The sequence below is a fragment of the Bombina bombina genome, chromosome 6, assembly GCF_027579735.1.
Source record: "Bombina bombina isolate aBomBom1 chromosome 6, aBomBom1.pri, whole genome shotgun sequence".
NCBI classification, from domain to species: Eukaryota; Metazoa; Chordata; class Amphibia; order Anura; family Bombinatoridae; genus Bombina; species Bombina bombina.
This window is the reverse complement of record NC_069504.1, coordinates 250,919,880-250,934,038: the sequence shown is the minus strand read 5'-3', so window position 1 is coordinate 250,934,038 and position 14,159 is coordinate 250,919,880. Positions and strand designations below refer to the sequence as shown.

Below are 14,159 nucleotides of genomic sequence, written 5' to 3'. Positions count from 1 at the left end.
TATGAACTTTACATCAGGTATTTAGATACATTATTAATGAAGATACTCAGCGTGCTTGCTTCATACAGCTGAGAATATCACAGTACCGGATGTCTTCACCCTGAAAGGTGATGAGTTGGGGAGACAGAGTAAGAGACAGGGAGGAAAGTGGGGAAAAAAAGGGGGGGATGGAGAGGGGAAGGGTATGGGGGTGGAAGGTGATGAAGGCGTTCCCGATGGGTATGAGAGAGACCTACGAGCTAAAACCCTCTGCCCGCCCAAGTTAGTGCCATCATTTCATGTGTAGCTAGTTTCCCATTTTTAAGATAATGATATCGTTCCAGCCTAAGTAGGTCCCCTACTCTGGTCCTCCATTCCTGAACGCTCGGGGTCTGAGTTCTTTTCCAGTATGCCGGTATAAGCCCCTTTGCACCATTCAGCATCAGCAAGAGGAGTAGGTAATTATGGTCTTGAGAATTTTGCTCATTTCTCCCAGCACCTCCCCCCAGAAAGGCTGTATTTGTGGGCAGGTCCACCAGATGTGAAGAAGAGTTCCCTCCTCTCCACAGCCCCTCCAGCACCCCCCGTTTGTGTGTGGGTAAATTCTTTGGAGTCTATGGGGTGTTAAGTACCACCTGCAAAGTAGTTTATAATGCATCTCCTGGATTCTCATTGAAACTGAGGCCCTCCTAGCTCTTTCAAAGATCTTTATCCAGTCTTTGGCAACAATCTTCTGCTCAAGCTCCGTCTGCCAGGCAGACGCATATGTCGGGAGGACAGATCCTCCCTTAGTCAATAGGAGTTTGTATAACTGCTATATGAGATGGGTTGGTGTCTGAGTCATTGTGCACAGCAACTTGAAGGGTGTTCTGTTTCTAACCAGCGCCCTCCACTCCTTGTGAGTGTCAAAGTAATGTGTGATCTGCAAGACTCTTTACCAGGATGCAAAGATAGTCTGGTCCCAGTTGGCCAGTTCTGCCTGTGTTTTGAGTTTATCTTGTTGTAAGATGTTGGAGATAGCGGCCTCTGCTAGAGTATAAGATTCTCCCGGGGCATGCGGTCTGAATTTCATTCCCAGGTCCGGGTTCTCCCAGATCGGGATGTTTGGTGAGGAAAGAGAAGACTCGTATGTGCCCTCATCCATTAATCTGTCCCATGTCTTAAGAGTATCTGCTATCATAGGGTAAAGTGAGATCGCAATTTGACGTTTTTTAGCAGAGATCCAGGCCAGAGCCCCAACATATCCCCATCGCATGACTTCGTTGTCAATTTGTATCCACGCTTTGTTACAGGATTTACGGTTCCACTACACCACTCTGGAGAAATATGGCTCTTTGATACTCCCTCAAAAGAGGAACTCCCAACCCTCCTCTGTCTCTGAGTAAGTATATGGTATGTTTTCTGACTCTAGGCTTGATTCCATTCCATATGTAAGCTTCTATGGCCATTTGGATTTGTTGAACGTAATGCGAGGCCGACGAGGTCGGAACTGTCTGCATCACATACAACACTCTTGGTAACACGTTCATCTTCACAATCCTGACCCGGCCCATCCTCGAGATGTTTTTTTTCCCCAATTAGATAAATCCCTAAGCATATCGTCCCGGATACATTTGTAATTTAGATCCACGGTCTCCGATATACCTGGTGAGATAGTGATCCCCAAGTACTTTATACTATGGTGAGCTATTTTTATCGGGCAATTGGAGCTGAGAGCGTCAAATAGTTCAGGTGGTTCTGTAATATTTAAAATCTCGGATTTCAGGGGGTTGAGGAGGAAATTTGATACTTCACCAAAGGCTGTGAACCCTGAAAGGGCCTCCCTTAAAGAGTTAGCCGAGTTCAAGATTGTCAAGAGGACGTCATCAGCATACATAGAAAGTTTGTGTTCGATGTTGCCAATGGGGAATCCCCTAATTGCCGGGTTGGCTCTGATTTTGCTTGCTAGAACCTCGATGGTGAGGGCAAATAAGAGCGGCGACAGGGGACCGCCTTGCCTAGTCCCATTTTTGATCAGAAAAGTCTCTGAGAGAGTGCCATTGACTCTTACCTTTGCATTTGGGGCTGAGTACAGGGACATCACTCCGTTTATAAAGCTAGGCCCGAAGCCGAATTTCTTCAGCGTGAGTTGGATGAATAGCCATTCAACCTGGTCACATGCTTTTTCTGCATCTGTTGTGACCAGGGAGAGTGGCAGTTTGTTTATATGGGCATGAGTTATCATTTGCAAAATCTTAAGGGTATTATCTGGCCTCGCGGGCGGGTATAAATCCCACCTGGTCAGTAGAGATTAAGCCGGGGAGGTATCTATTCAAACGGGTAGCCATCACCTTCGCAAGGATCTTCACATCTGAATTTAATAAGGATATAGGCCTGAAATTCTCGGGCTTGTCCTGTGATTTCTTTCATGTAATTAACAAGAGTCCATGAGCTAGTGACGTATGGGATATACATTCCTACCAGGAGGGGCAAAGTTTCCCAAACCTCAAAATGCCTATAAATACACCCCTCACCACACCCACAAATCAGTTTTTACAAACTTTGCCTCCAAGGGAGGTGGTGAAGTAAGTTTGTGCTAGATTCTACGTTGATATGCGCTCCGCAGCAAGTTGGAGCCCGGTTTTCCTCTCAGCGTGCAGTGAATGTCAGAGGGATGTGAAGAGAGTATTGCCTATTGAATGCAGTGATCTCCTTCTACGGGGTCTATTTCATAAGGTTCTCTGTTATCGGTCGTAGAGATTCATCTCTTACCTCCCTTTTCAGATCGACGATATACTCTTATATTTACCATTTCCTCTACTGATTCTCGTTTCAGTACTGGTTTGGCTTTCTACAAACATGTAGATGAGTGTCCTGGGGTAAGTAAGTCTTATTTTCTGTGACACTCTAAGCTATGGTTGGGCACTTTATTTATAAAGTTCTAAATATATGTATTCAAACATTTATTTGCCTTGACTCAGAATGTTCAACTTTCCTTATTTCCAGACAGTCAGTTTCATATTTGGGATTATGCATTGAATTATCATATTTTTTCTTACCTCAAAAATTTGACTTTTTTCCCTGTGGGCTGTTAGGCTCGCGGGGGCTGAAAATGCTTCATTTTATTGCGTCATTCTTGGCGCGGACTTTTTTGGCGCAAAAATTCTTTTCCGTTTCCGGCGTCATACGTGTCGCCAGAAGTTGCGTCATTTTTTGACATTATTTTGCGTCAAAGATGTCGGCGTTCCGGATGTGGCGTCATTTTTGGCGCCAAAAGCATTTAGGCGCCAAATAATGTGGGCGTCTTTTTTGGCGCTAAAAAATATGGGCGTCATTTTTGTCTCCACATTATTTAAGTCTCATTATTTATTGCTTCTGGTTGCTAGAAGCTTGTTCACTGGCATTTTTTTCCCATTCCTGAAACTGTCATTTAAGGAATTTGATCAATTTTGCTTTATATGTTGTTTTTTTCTTTTACATATTGCAAGATGTTCCACGTTGCAACTGAGTCAGAAGATACTACAGGAAAATCACTGCACAGTGCTGGAGCTACCAAGCTAAGTCTGCTATAAACTTTTGGTATCTGTTTTTCCAGCTGTTATTTGTATTGCATGTCATGTCAAACTTATTAATGCAGATAAAATTTCCTTTAGTACTATTACATTACCTGTTGCTGTCCGTCAACATCTAATTTTCAGAGTGTTCCTGATAACATAAGAGATTTTATTTTTTAAATCCATTAAGAAGGCTATGTCTGTTATTTCTCCTTCTAGTATACATAAAAGTCTTTTAAAAACTTCTCTTTTTTTCAGATGAATTTTTAAATGAACATCATCATTCTGATACTGATAATGGTTCTTCTGGTTCAGAGGTTTCTGTCTCAGAGGTTGATGCTGATAAATCTTTGTATTTGTTCAAGATGGAATTTATTCGTTCTTTACTTAAAGAAGTGTTATTTGCATTAGAAATAGAGGATTCTGGTCCTCTTGATACTAAATGTAAACGTTTAAATAAGGATTTTAAATCTCCTGTAGTTATTCCAGAAGTGTTTTATCTCCCTGATGCTATTTCTGATGTAATTTCCAGGGAATGGAATAATTTGGGTAATTTATTTACTCCTTCTAGACGTTTAAGCAAATTATATCCTGTGCCATCTGACAGATTAGAGTTTTTTGGGACAAAAATCCCTAAGGTTATGGGGCTGTCTCTACTCCTGCTAATGTACTACTATTCCTATGGCAGATAGTACTTCATTTAAGGATCCTTTAGATAGGAAAATTGAATCTTTTCTAAGAAAAGCTTACTTATGTTCAGGTAATCTTCTTAGACCTGCTATATTTTTAGCGGATGTTGCTGCAGCTTCAACTTTTTGGTTAGAAGCTTTAGCGCAACAAGTAACAGATCATAATTTTATAGCATTATTATTATTCTATAACATGCTAATTATTTTATTGGTGATACCATCTTTTGATATCATTAGAGTTGATGTCAGGTATATGTCTCTAGCTATTTTAGCTAGAAAAGCTTTATGGATTAAACTTGGAATGCTGACATGTCTTCTAAGTCAACTTTGCTTTCCCTTTCTTTCCAGGGTAAATAATCATTTCGTTCCTTTCCTCACAACAAGGAACAAAAGCCTGATCCTTCATCCTCAGGAGCGGTATCAGTTTGGAAACTATTTCCAGTTTGGAATATATCCAAGCCTTATAGAAACCTATAGTCAGCTCCTAAGTACCTATGAAGGTGCGGCCCTTATTCCAGCTCAGCTGGTATGGGGCAGATTACGTTTTCTTCAAAGAAATTTGGATCAATTCCGTTCTTAATCTCTGGTTTCAGAAACATTGTTTCAGAAAGGTACAGAATTGGCTTCAAGTTAAGGCCTCCTGCTAAGAGATTCTTTTCTTTCCCGTGTCCCAGTTGACACAGCAAGGCTCAGCATTTCTGAAATGTGTTTCAGATCTAGAGTTGGCTGGAGTATTTATGCCAGTTCCAGTTCTGGAACAGGGGCTGGGGTTTTATTTTATCTCTTCATTGTACCAAAGAAGGTCAATTCCTTCAGACCAGTTCTGGATCTATCATTATTGAATCGTTATGTTAGGATACCAACATTCAAGATGGTTACTGTAGGACTATCCTGCCTTTTGTTTAGCAAGGGCATTATATGTCTACAATAGATTTACAGGATGTGTATCTGCATATTCCGATTCATCCAGATCACTTTTAGTGTCTGAGATTCTCTTTTTAGACAAGCATTACCAGTTTTGTGGCTCTACTGTTTGGCCTAGCCTCAGTTCCAAGAATTTTTTTCAAAGGTTCTCGGTGCCCTTCTTTCTGTAATCAGAGAATAGGGTTTTGGTATTTCCTTATTTGGACGATATCTTGGTACTTGCTCAGTCTTCTCATTTTCGAAGAATCTCATACGAATCGACATGTGTTGTTTCTTCAAGTTCATGGTTGGAGGATCAATTTACCAATCAGTTCATTGATTCCTCAGACAAGGGTAACCTTTTTAGGTTTCTAGATAAATTCAGTGTCTATGACTCTGTCCTTGTCAGACAAGAGAAGTTTAACATTGATATCAGCTTGTCAAAACCTTCAGTCACAATCATTCCCTTTGGTAGCCTTATGCATGGAAATGTTGGGTCTTAGGACTGCCGCATCAGATGCAATCTCCTTTGCTCGTTTTCACATGCGACCTCTTCAGCTCTGTATGCTGAACCAATGGTGCAGGGATTACTCAAAGATATCTCAATTAATATCTTTAAACCGATTTTACGACACTCTCTGACATGGTGGACAGATCACCATCGTTTAGTTCAGGGGGCTTCTTTGTTCTTCCGACCTGGACTATAATCTCAACAGATACAAGTCTTACAGGTTGGGGAGCTGTGTGGGGGTATCTGACGGCACAAGGGGTTTGGGAATCTCAGGAGGTGAGATTTCCGATCAATATTTTGGAACTCCGTGCAATTTTCAGAGCTCTTCAGTCTTGGCCTCTTCTGAAGAGAGAGTTGTTCATTGTTTTCAGATAAGACAATGTCACAACTGTGGCATACATCAATCATCAAGGAGGGACTCACAGTCCTCTGGCTATGAAAGAAGTATCTCGAATTTTGGTTTGGGCGGAATCCAGCTCCTGTCTAATCTCTGCGGTTTCTATCCCAGGTATGGACAATTGGAAAGCGGATTATCTCAGTCGCCAAACGTTGCATCCGGGCGAATGGTCTCTTCACCCAGAGGTGCTTCTTCAGATTGTTCAAATGTGGGAACTTCCATAAATAGATCTGATGGCTTCTCATCTAAACAAGAAACTTCCCAGGTATCTGTCCAGATCCCGGGATCCTCAGGCGGAGGCAGTGGATGCATTTTCACTTCCTTGGAAGTATCATCCTGCCTATATCTTTCCGCCTCTAGTTCTTCTTCCAAGAGTAATCTCCAAGATTCTGAAGGAATGCTCGTTTGTTCTGCTGGTAGCTCCGGCATGGCCTCACAGGTTTTGGTATGCGGATCTTGTCCGGATGGCCTCTTGCCAACCGTGGACTCTTCCGTTAAGACCAGACCTTTTGTCTCAAGGTCCTTTTTTCCATCAGGATCTGAAATCCTTAAATTTAAAGGTATGGAGATTGAACGCTTGATTCTTGGTCAAAGAGGTTTCTCTGACTCTGTGATTAATACTATGTTACAGGCTCGTAAATCTGTATCCAGAGAGATATATTATAGAGTCTGGAAGACTTATATTTCTTGGTGTCTTTCTCATCATTTTTCTTGGCATTCTTTTAGAATACCGAGAATATTACAATTTCTTCAGGATGGTTTAGATAAGGGTTTGTCCGCAAGTTCCTTGAAAGGTCAAATCTCTGCTCTTTCTGTTCTTTTTCACAGAAAGATTGCTATTCTTCCTGATATTCATTGTTTTGTACAAGCTTTGGTTCGTATAAAGCCTGTCATTAAGTGAATTTCTCCTCCTTGGAGTTTGAATTTGGTTCTGGGGGCTCTTCAAGCTCCTCCATTTGAACCTATGCATTCATTGGATATTAAATTACTTTCTTGGAAAGTTTTGTTCCTTTTGGCCATCTCTTCTGCCAGAAGAGTTTCTGAATTATCTGCTCTTTCTTGTGAGTCTCCTTTTCTGATTCTTCATCAGGATAAGGCGGTGTTGCGAACTTCTTTTGAATTTTTACCTAAAGTTGTGAATTCCAACAACATTAGTAGAGAAATTGTGGTTCCTTCATTATGTCCTAATCCTAAGAATTCTAAGGAGAAATCGTTGCATTCTTTGAATATTGTTAGAGCTTTGAAATATTATGTTGAAGCTACGAAATCTTTCTGTAAGACTTCTAGTCTATTTGTTATCTTTTCCGGTTCTAGGAAAGGCCAGAAAGCTTCTGCCATTTCTTTGGCATCTTGGTTGAAATCTTTAATTCATCTTGCCTATGTTGAGTCGGGTAAAATTCCGCCTCAGAGAATTACAGCTCATTCTACTAGGTCAGTATCTACTTCCTGGGCGTTTAGGAATGAAGCTTCGGTTGACCAGATCTGCAAAGCAGCAACTTGGTCCTCTTTGCATACTTTTACTAAATTCTACCATTTTGATGTATTTTCTTCTTCTGAAGCAGTTTTTGGTAGAAAAGTTCTTCAGGCAGCGGTTTCAGTTTGAATCTTCTGCTTATGTTTTTTGTTAAACTTTATTTGGGTGTGGATTATTTTCAGCAGGAATTGGCTGTCTTTATTTTATCCCTCCCTCTCTAGTGACTCTTGTGTGGAAAGATCCACATCTTGGGTAGTCATTATCCCATACGTCACTAGCTCATGGACTCTTGTTAATTACATGAAAGAAAACATAATTTATGTAAGAACTTACCTGATAAATTCATTTCTTTCATATTAACAAGAGTCCATGAGGCCCACCCTTTTTTGTGGTGGTTATGATTTTTTTGTATAAAGCACAATTATTCCAATTCCTTATTTTATATGCTTCGCACTTTTTTTCTTATCACCCCACTTCTTGGCTATTCGTTAAACTGATTTGTGGGTGTGGTGAGGGGTGTATTTATAGGCATTTTGAGGTTTGGGAAACTTTGCCCCTCCTGGTAGGAATGTATATCCCATACGTCACTAGCTCATGGACTCTTGTTAATATGAAAGAAATGAATTTATCAGGTAAGTTCTTACATAAATTATGTTTTCCTGGGCTTAGGGATGACCGTAATATAAGCCTCCAACATAGAGCCTGGGAGATCGGGAGATTCTGATAATGAATTGAATATGTTTGCCAATTCGGGGACCAGGATATCCGCATAAATTTTATAGTATTTTAGGCCAAAGCCATCAGGCCTAGGGCTTTTCCATGATGGAAGATCTTTGATGGCTTTTTGTACTTCCTCTTTTGTAATTGGAGAATCCAATAATTCCTTCTCCTCGTTTGTAAGCTTAGGGAGATCCACTCGCTCAAGGTATTCCAGGAAGCCTCCGTCCTCCCGTGGTGGTAAGGGGGCGCCCTCTCCAACCTGAATGGTTCGCCGTAGGTTGTAGAGGGACTCGTAGTAAGTCCTAAAGATATCCGCTATTGATTTCCCATCTGCCCTGATCGAACCCTCTCTATCATATGATGCACATAAGCCTTCAGCTCCTCGCGATGGCTCTAGCGAGGAGCTTCCCTGGTTTGTCACCTTGCTCGAAGTAAAGCTGCCTTAAGATAAGAGCCTGTTTTTGATAATCTTGCTGCAGGAATTGCAGTAGATCTGCTCTGGCCGAGTGGGTGTTGCTTGTGGAACAGCTCCGCTCCCTTGACTCGTGTCAAAAGAGTTTGATAACGTTCTTTCCTCAGTCTATTCAATCTCGCTCTCCGCTTGATCAGAAGGCCTCTAATGGTACATTTATGCGCCTCCCAAATAGTAGAGTTCCTCAACTGCTCATTAGCGTTGAGGATAAAGAACTCTGTTAAGGATTTCCGGATGTCAGAGTTGAACACCTTATCATCCAGAAGCGTATCATCGAGTCTCCACACGAAGGAAGTGATAGGGGTGTTGGCCATTGGATAGAGCATCCAACTGGGGCGTGATCAGACCACGTAATAGCATGAATATTGCTACTTTTAGTGATTATTAGGCCCGTAGAGTCAGTGAACAGGTAATCTATCCTGGAATACTTTCTGTGTGGGTGCGAGTAAAAAGTGTAGTTTTTAACCGATGGGTGATGCATACGCCAAATGTCATGTACCGCCAATTCTGCCAGTGAGGCAGTCATATGCTTCAAGATTTTTTGGGGAGTGCTGGAGACACCATTGGATGTATCAAGAGAGGGGTCAAGGGGTGCATTTACGTCCCCTCCCAGGTACAGCACACGTCTGCACATCGAGAATTTTACGAATTACTTTTTGAAGGAAGAGGTGCTGGGTTTGGTTAGGGCAGTATACGTTTGCAAGTGTGATGGGCCTGCCAATTAGGGAGCCGGTAAGCACCAGATATCTGCCCTCTGGGTCTTTGTATGCTTGCAGGAGTTGGAAAGGCATTATTGCACTAAAGATAATTCCTACCCCATTTTTCTTTTTAGGGCTAGAAGCAAAATGGGCATTGGGGTTCCAGCGACTGTACCACCTTGGCTCATGCGTAGCCGAGAAGTGGGTCTCTTGTAAATATATTATGTCTCCGCCCATTCTATGTAAGTCTCTTAGCACTATGGAGCGTTTATTAGGGCTATTCAAACCCTTAGTGTTTATGGACATGAGCTCAACGGAAAGGGGTTTGTGTCTACCTAGCTGACGTGGCATGTTGTGCAGATGTCCCTAATGTAGGCTATGGGAGGAGGGAATATAAGAGGAGTCTGCGGGGAACTGGTGGGAGAGAAAGAAAAAGAAAAAAAAATAATAAGGGGAGGGGGGAGGAGTGAAAAAAGAGAGGTTAAGAAAGATAGGAAAAAAAAGTTGGTTAGAAGGAGGAAAAATATAGATATTATTTACTACAATTGAATTCAAATATCCTTGAACAATAATAACAGTCAGTAAATTCTATATTATAAGTAAACTGTATCAACTACTGTAACCAGCTAGTCTGGGCATAACTCAGCAGCGCATTTCCCGGCAAGTGCTCTGCTGATCATTAAAGTGATATATAGTGAGGCCGTGATGAGTATGGGGTCTGGTATAGGTATTGCTGGACCTTGGACCCAGACCAGGAAGCTAGTTGCGATTAATTATCCAAATAATTGTGTGCGGACAAATTTCTCTTGTAAGATGTATCGAGTCCACGGATTCATCCTTACTTGTGGGATATTCTCCTCCCCTACAGGAAGTGGCAGAGAGAGCACCCACAGCAGAGCTGCCTATATAGCTCCCCCCTTAGCTCCACCCCCCAGTCATTCTCTCTGCCTGCTTAACTGCTAGGAAGGGCAAAGAGGAGTGTGGTGACAAAAATATTAGGTTTTTATTTTCTCAAGCAAATGTTTGTTATTTTTAAATGGTACCGGTGTGTACTATTTACTCTCTGGCAGAAAAGGGATGAAGATTTCTGCAAGGAGGATGATGATCTTAGCATTTTGTAACTAAGATCCACTGCTGTTCTCACAAGGGCTGAAGAGTACAGGAAAACTTCAGTTGGGGGAACAGTTTGCAGGCTAAACTGCATATGAGGTATGTTCAGTCTATTTTTTTCTAGACAGACTATGTTATTTCTAGAAAAGGCTGGCAATATCCCCATGAGGGAAGGGAAAGCTGTTTTCAGACACTTGGATAGGAATTTCAGCTTCCTTGAAGGGCTTATTAGTTACTGGTGACACTGTTTGGTAAAAAACGTTTTTGTTTATTCAGTGAATGATGCAATTATAACGTTTTTTTGAAGGGACTAAAGGGGTCATTGTGGCTTGTTTTTGAGTTTTCTAACCCACATGGTTAATTTAGAGACACTCTGGCCTCAAAACATTGAGTGAGATGGGAGGGGCCTATTTTTGCGCCTCAGTTGCGCAGTTTCTTTTCCTCAGAGACATCTAACTGCTTCTCCTGCTGTGTTTGAGGGCTGTAAAAGAAGTTTTTTTTTTCCCACAAATTGTACTGAAGGGCAGGTAGGAGCCACAGCAGAGCTGTGGCAAGTTGCTGAAAGTCTTTTTTTTACCGGTTTGGACGTTTTTTCAATCCAGTTTTGCCTTTAAGGGGTTAAATGTTTATTTGCATAGCTGTGCAAAGTCACTAAGTCTTTATGATGCTACTGTAAAAATTTCGTTATGTTTACTGCTTTTTTACACTGTTTTGCAGAATTTGTGCAGCTTTTTTTCTCTTAAAGGCACAGTATCGTTTTATTTCTAAGTGTTATTTATTTTGATTACAGTGTTTTCCAAGCTTGCTTGTTACATTACTAGCCTGTTTAACATGTCTGACACCAAGGAAAATCCTTGTTCAATATGTTTGGAAGCCATTGTGGTACCCCCTCTTAGAATGTGTCCCAATTGTACTGATATGTCTATAAACTATAAAGAACATATATTAGCACTTAAAAATAGAGCAATAGATGATTCTCAGTCAGAAGTAAATGAGGGTTTAGCATCTAGCTCTCCCTAAATGTCGCAACCAGTAACGCCCGCACAAGTGACGCCAAGTACCTCTAGTGCGTCTAATTCATTTATTTTACAAGACATGGCCACAGTTATGAATACAACCCTCACAGAGGTTTTATCCTGACTGCCTGGTTTTCAAGGAAAGCGGGACAGCTCTGGGTTAAGGAGAAATGCTGAGCAGTCTGACGCTTTAGTAGCCGTATCTGATATGCCCTCACAATGCTCTGAGGTAGGGGTGAGGAATTTGTTATCTGAGGGACAAATTTCTGATTCAGGAAAGACGCTTCCTCAGACAGATTCTGATATGACGGCCTTTAAATTTAAGCTTGAACACCTCCGCTTATTGCTCAGGGAGGTATTAGCGGCTCTAGATGATTGTGACCCTATAGTGGTCCCAGAGAAATTGTGTAAGATGGATAAATACTTAGAGGTTCCTGTTTACACTGATGTTTTTTTTCCAGTCCCTATGAGGATTGTGAATATTATTGCTAAGGAGTGGGATAGACCAGGTATTCCGTTCATTCCCCCTCCAGTTTTTAAGAAAATGTTTCCCATATCTGACACCATGCGGGACTCGTGGCAGACAGTTCCTAAGGTGGAGGGAGCTATTTCTACTCTGTCTAAGCGTACAACTATACCTATTGAAGTCAGTTGTGCTTTCAAAGATCCTGTGGATTAAAAATTAGAGGGTCTCCTGAAGAAAATTTTTGTTCATCAAGGTTTTCTTCTTCAACCTATTGCGTGAATTGTTCCTGCAACTACTGCAGCTGCTTTCTGGTTTGAGGCTCTAGAAGATGCTCTTCAGATGGAGACACCATTAGAAGAAATTTTGGACAGAATTAAGGCCCTTAAATTGGCTAATTCTTTTATTACAGATGCCGCTTTTCAACTGGCTAAATTAGCGGCAAAGAATTCAGGTTTTGCCATTTTAGCACGCAGGGCGTTATGACTTAAATCCTGGTCTGCTGATGTGTCATCTAAAACTAAACTTTTGAACATCCCTCTCAAAGGAAAGACCCTATTCGGGCCTGAACTGAAAGAGATTATTTCAGACATCACTGGAGGGAAAGGTCATGCCCTCCCTCAGGATAGATCAAATAAGATGAGGACCAAGCAAAATAATTTTCGTTCCTTTTGGAATTTCAAGAGTGGTCCCTCTTCAGCTTCCTCTGCTGCAAAGCAAGAGGGGAATTTTGCCCAATCCAAGTCAGTCTGGAGACCTAACCAGGCTTGGAACAAGGGTAAACAGGCCAAGAAGCCTAAGACAGCATGAAGGGGTAGCCCCCGATCCAGGACCGGATCTAGTTGGGGGCAGACTATCTCTCTTCGCTCAGGCTTGGGCAAGAGATGTTCACGATCCCTGGGTTTTAGAAATTGTGTCCCAGGGATATTTTCTGGAATTCAAAGGCTCTCTTCCAAGGGGGACTTTTCACATTTCTCAATTGTCTGTAAACAGACAAAGAGAGAGGCGTTCTTACGCTGTGTAGAGGAACTACATACCATGGGGGTGATCCGCCCAGTCCCAAAAGAGGAACAGGGGCTAGGTTTTTACTCAAACTTGTTTGTGGTTTCCAAAAAAGAGGGAACTTTCAGATCAATCTTGGATCTCAACATTCTAAACAAGTTCCTCAAAGTTCCATCATTCAAGATGGAGATTATTCGGTCTATTCTACCTCTGATCCAGGAGGGTCAATATATGACTACCGTGGACTTATAGGATGCGTATCTACACATCCCTATTCACAGAATTTTCACAAGGGTGCTAGGGTCCCTTCTGGTGGTTCTACGACCACGGGGCATAGCAGTGGCGCCTTATCTAGACGACATCTTATTTCAGGCGTCAACTTTCCAGCTATCCAAGTCTCACACGGACATTGTGTTGGCTTTTCTGAGATCTCACGGGTGGACGGTGAACATAAAAAAGAGTTCTCTCTTCCCTCTTACAAGAGTTTCCTTCCTAGGGACTCTGATAGACTCGGTAGAAATGAAAATATTTCTGATTGCGGTCAGAAAATCAAAGCTCTTAACCATTTGCCGAGTTATTCATTCCATTCCTCGGCCATCAGTGGCTCAGTATATGGAGGTAATCGGACTCATGGTAGCGGCAATGGACATAGTTCCTTTTGCCCGCCTACACCTCAGACCACTACATCTATGCATGCTCAAACAGTGGAATGGGGATTATGCAGATTTGTCTCCTCAACTGCATCTGGACCAGGAGACCAGAGATTCTCTTCTCTGGTGGTTGTCTCAGGACCACCTGTCTCAGGGAATGTGTTTCCGCAGGCCAGAGTGGCTCATTGTAACGACAGATACCAGCCTGCTAGGCTGGGATGCAGTCTGGAACTCCCTGAAAGCACAGGGCTTATGGTCTCGGGAGGAATCTCTTCTCCCGATAAATATTCTAGAACTGAGAGCAATATTCAATGCGCTTCAGGCGTGGCCTCAGCTTGCTGCGGTCAAATTCATCAGGTTTCAGTCAGACAACATCACTACTGTAGCTTATATCAATCATCAAGGAGGAACAAGGAGTTCTCTAGCGATGATGGAGGTAACCAAAATAATCCGATGGGCAGAGGATCACTCTTGCCATCTCTCAGCAATCCACATCCAAAGAGTAGAGAACTGGGAGGCGGATTTCCTAAGTCGTTAGACTT

The 14,159-nt window shown here is 42.1% G+C and overlaps 1 protein-coding gene across 1 annotated transcript in view; it reads left to right on the top strand.

Moving 5' to 3' along the window:
• The window catches only part of TBC1D15 (TBC1 domain family member 15), a 903,088-nt gene that overhangs the window by 816,425 nt on the left and 72,504 nt on the right, over nt 1-14,159 (top strand). The window lies entirely within an intron of this gene.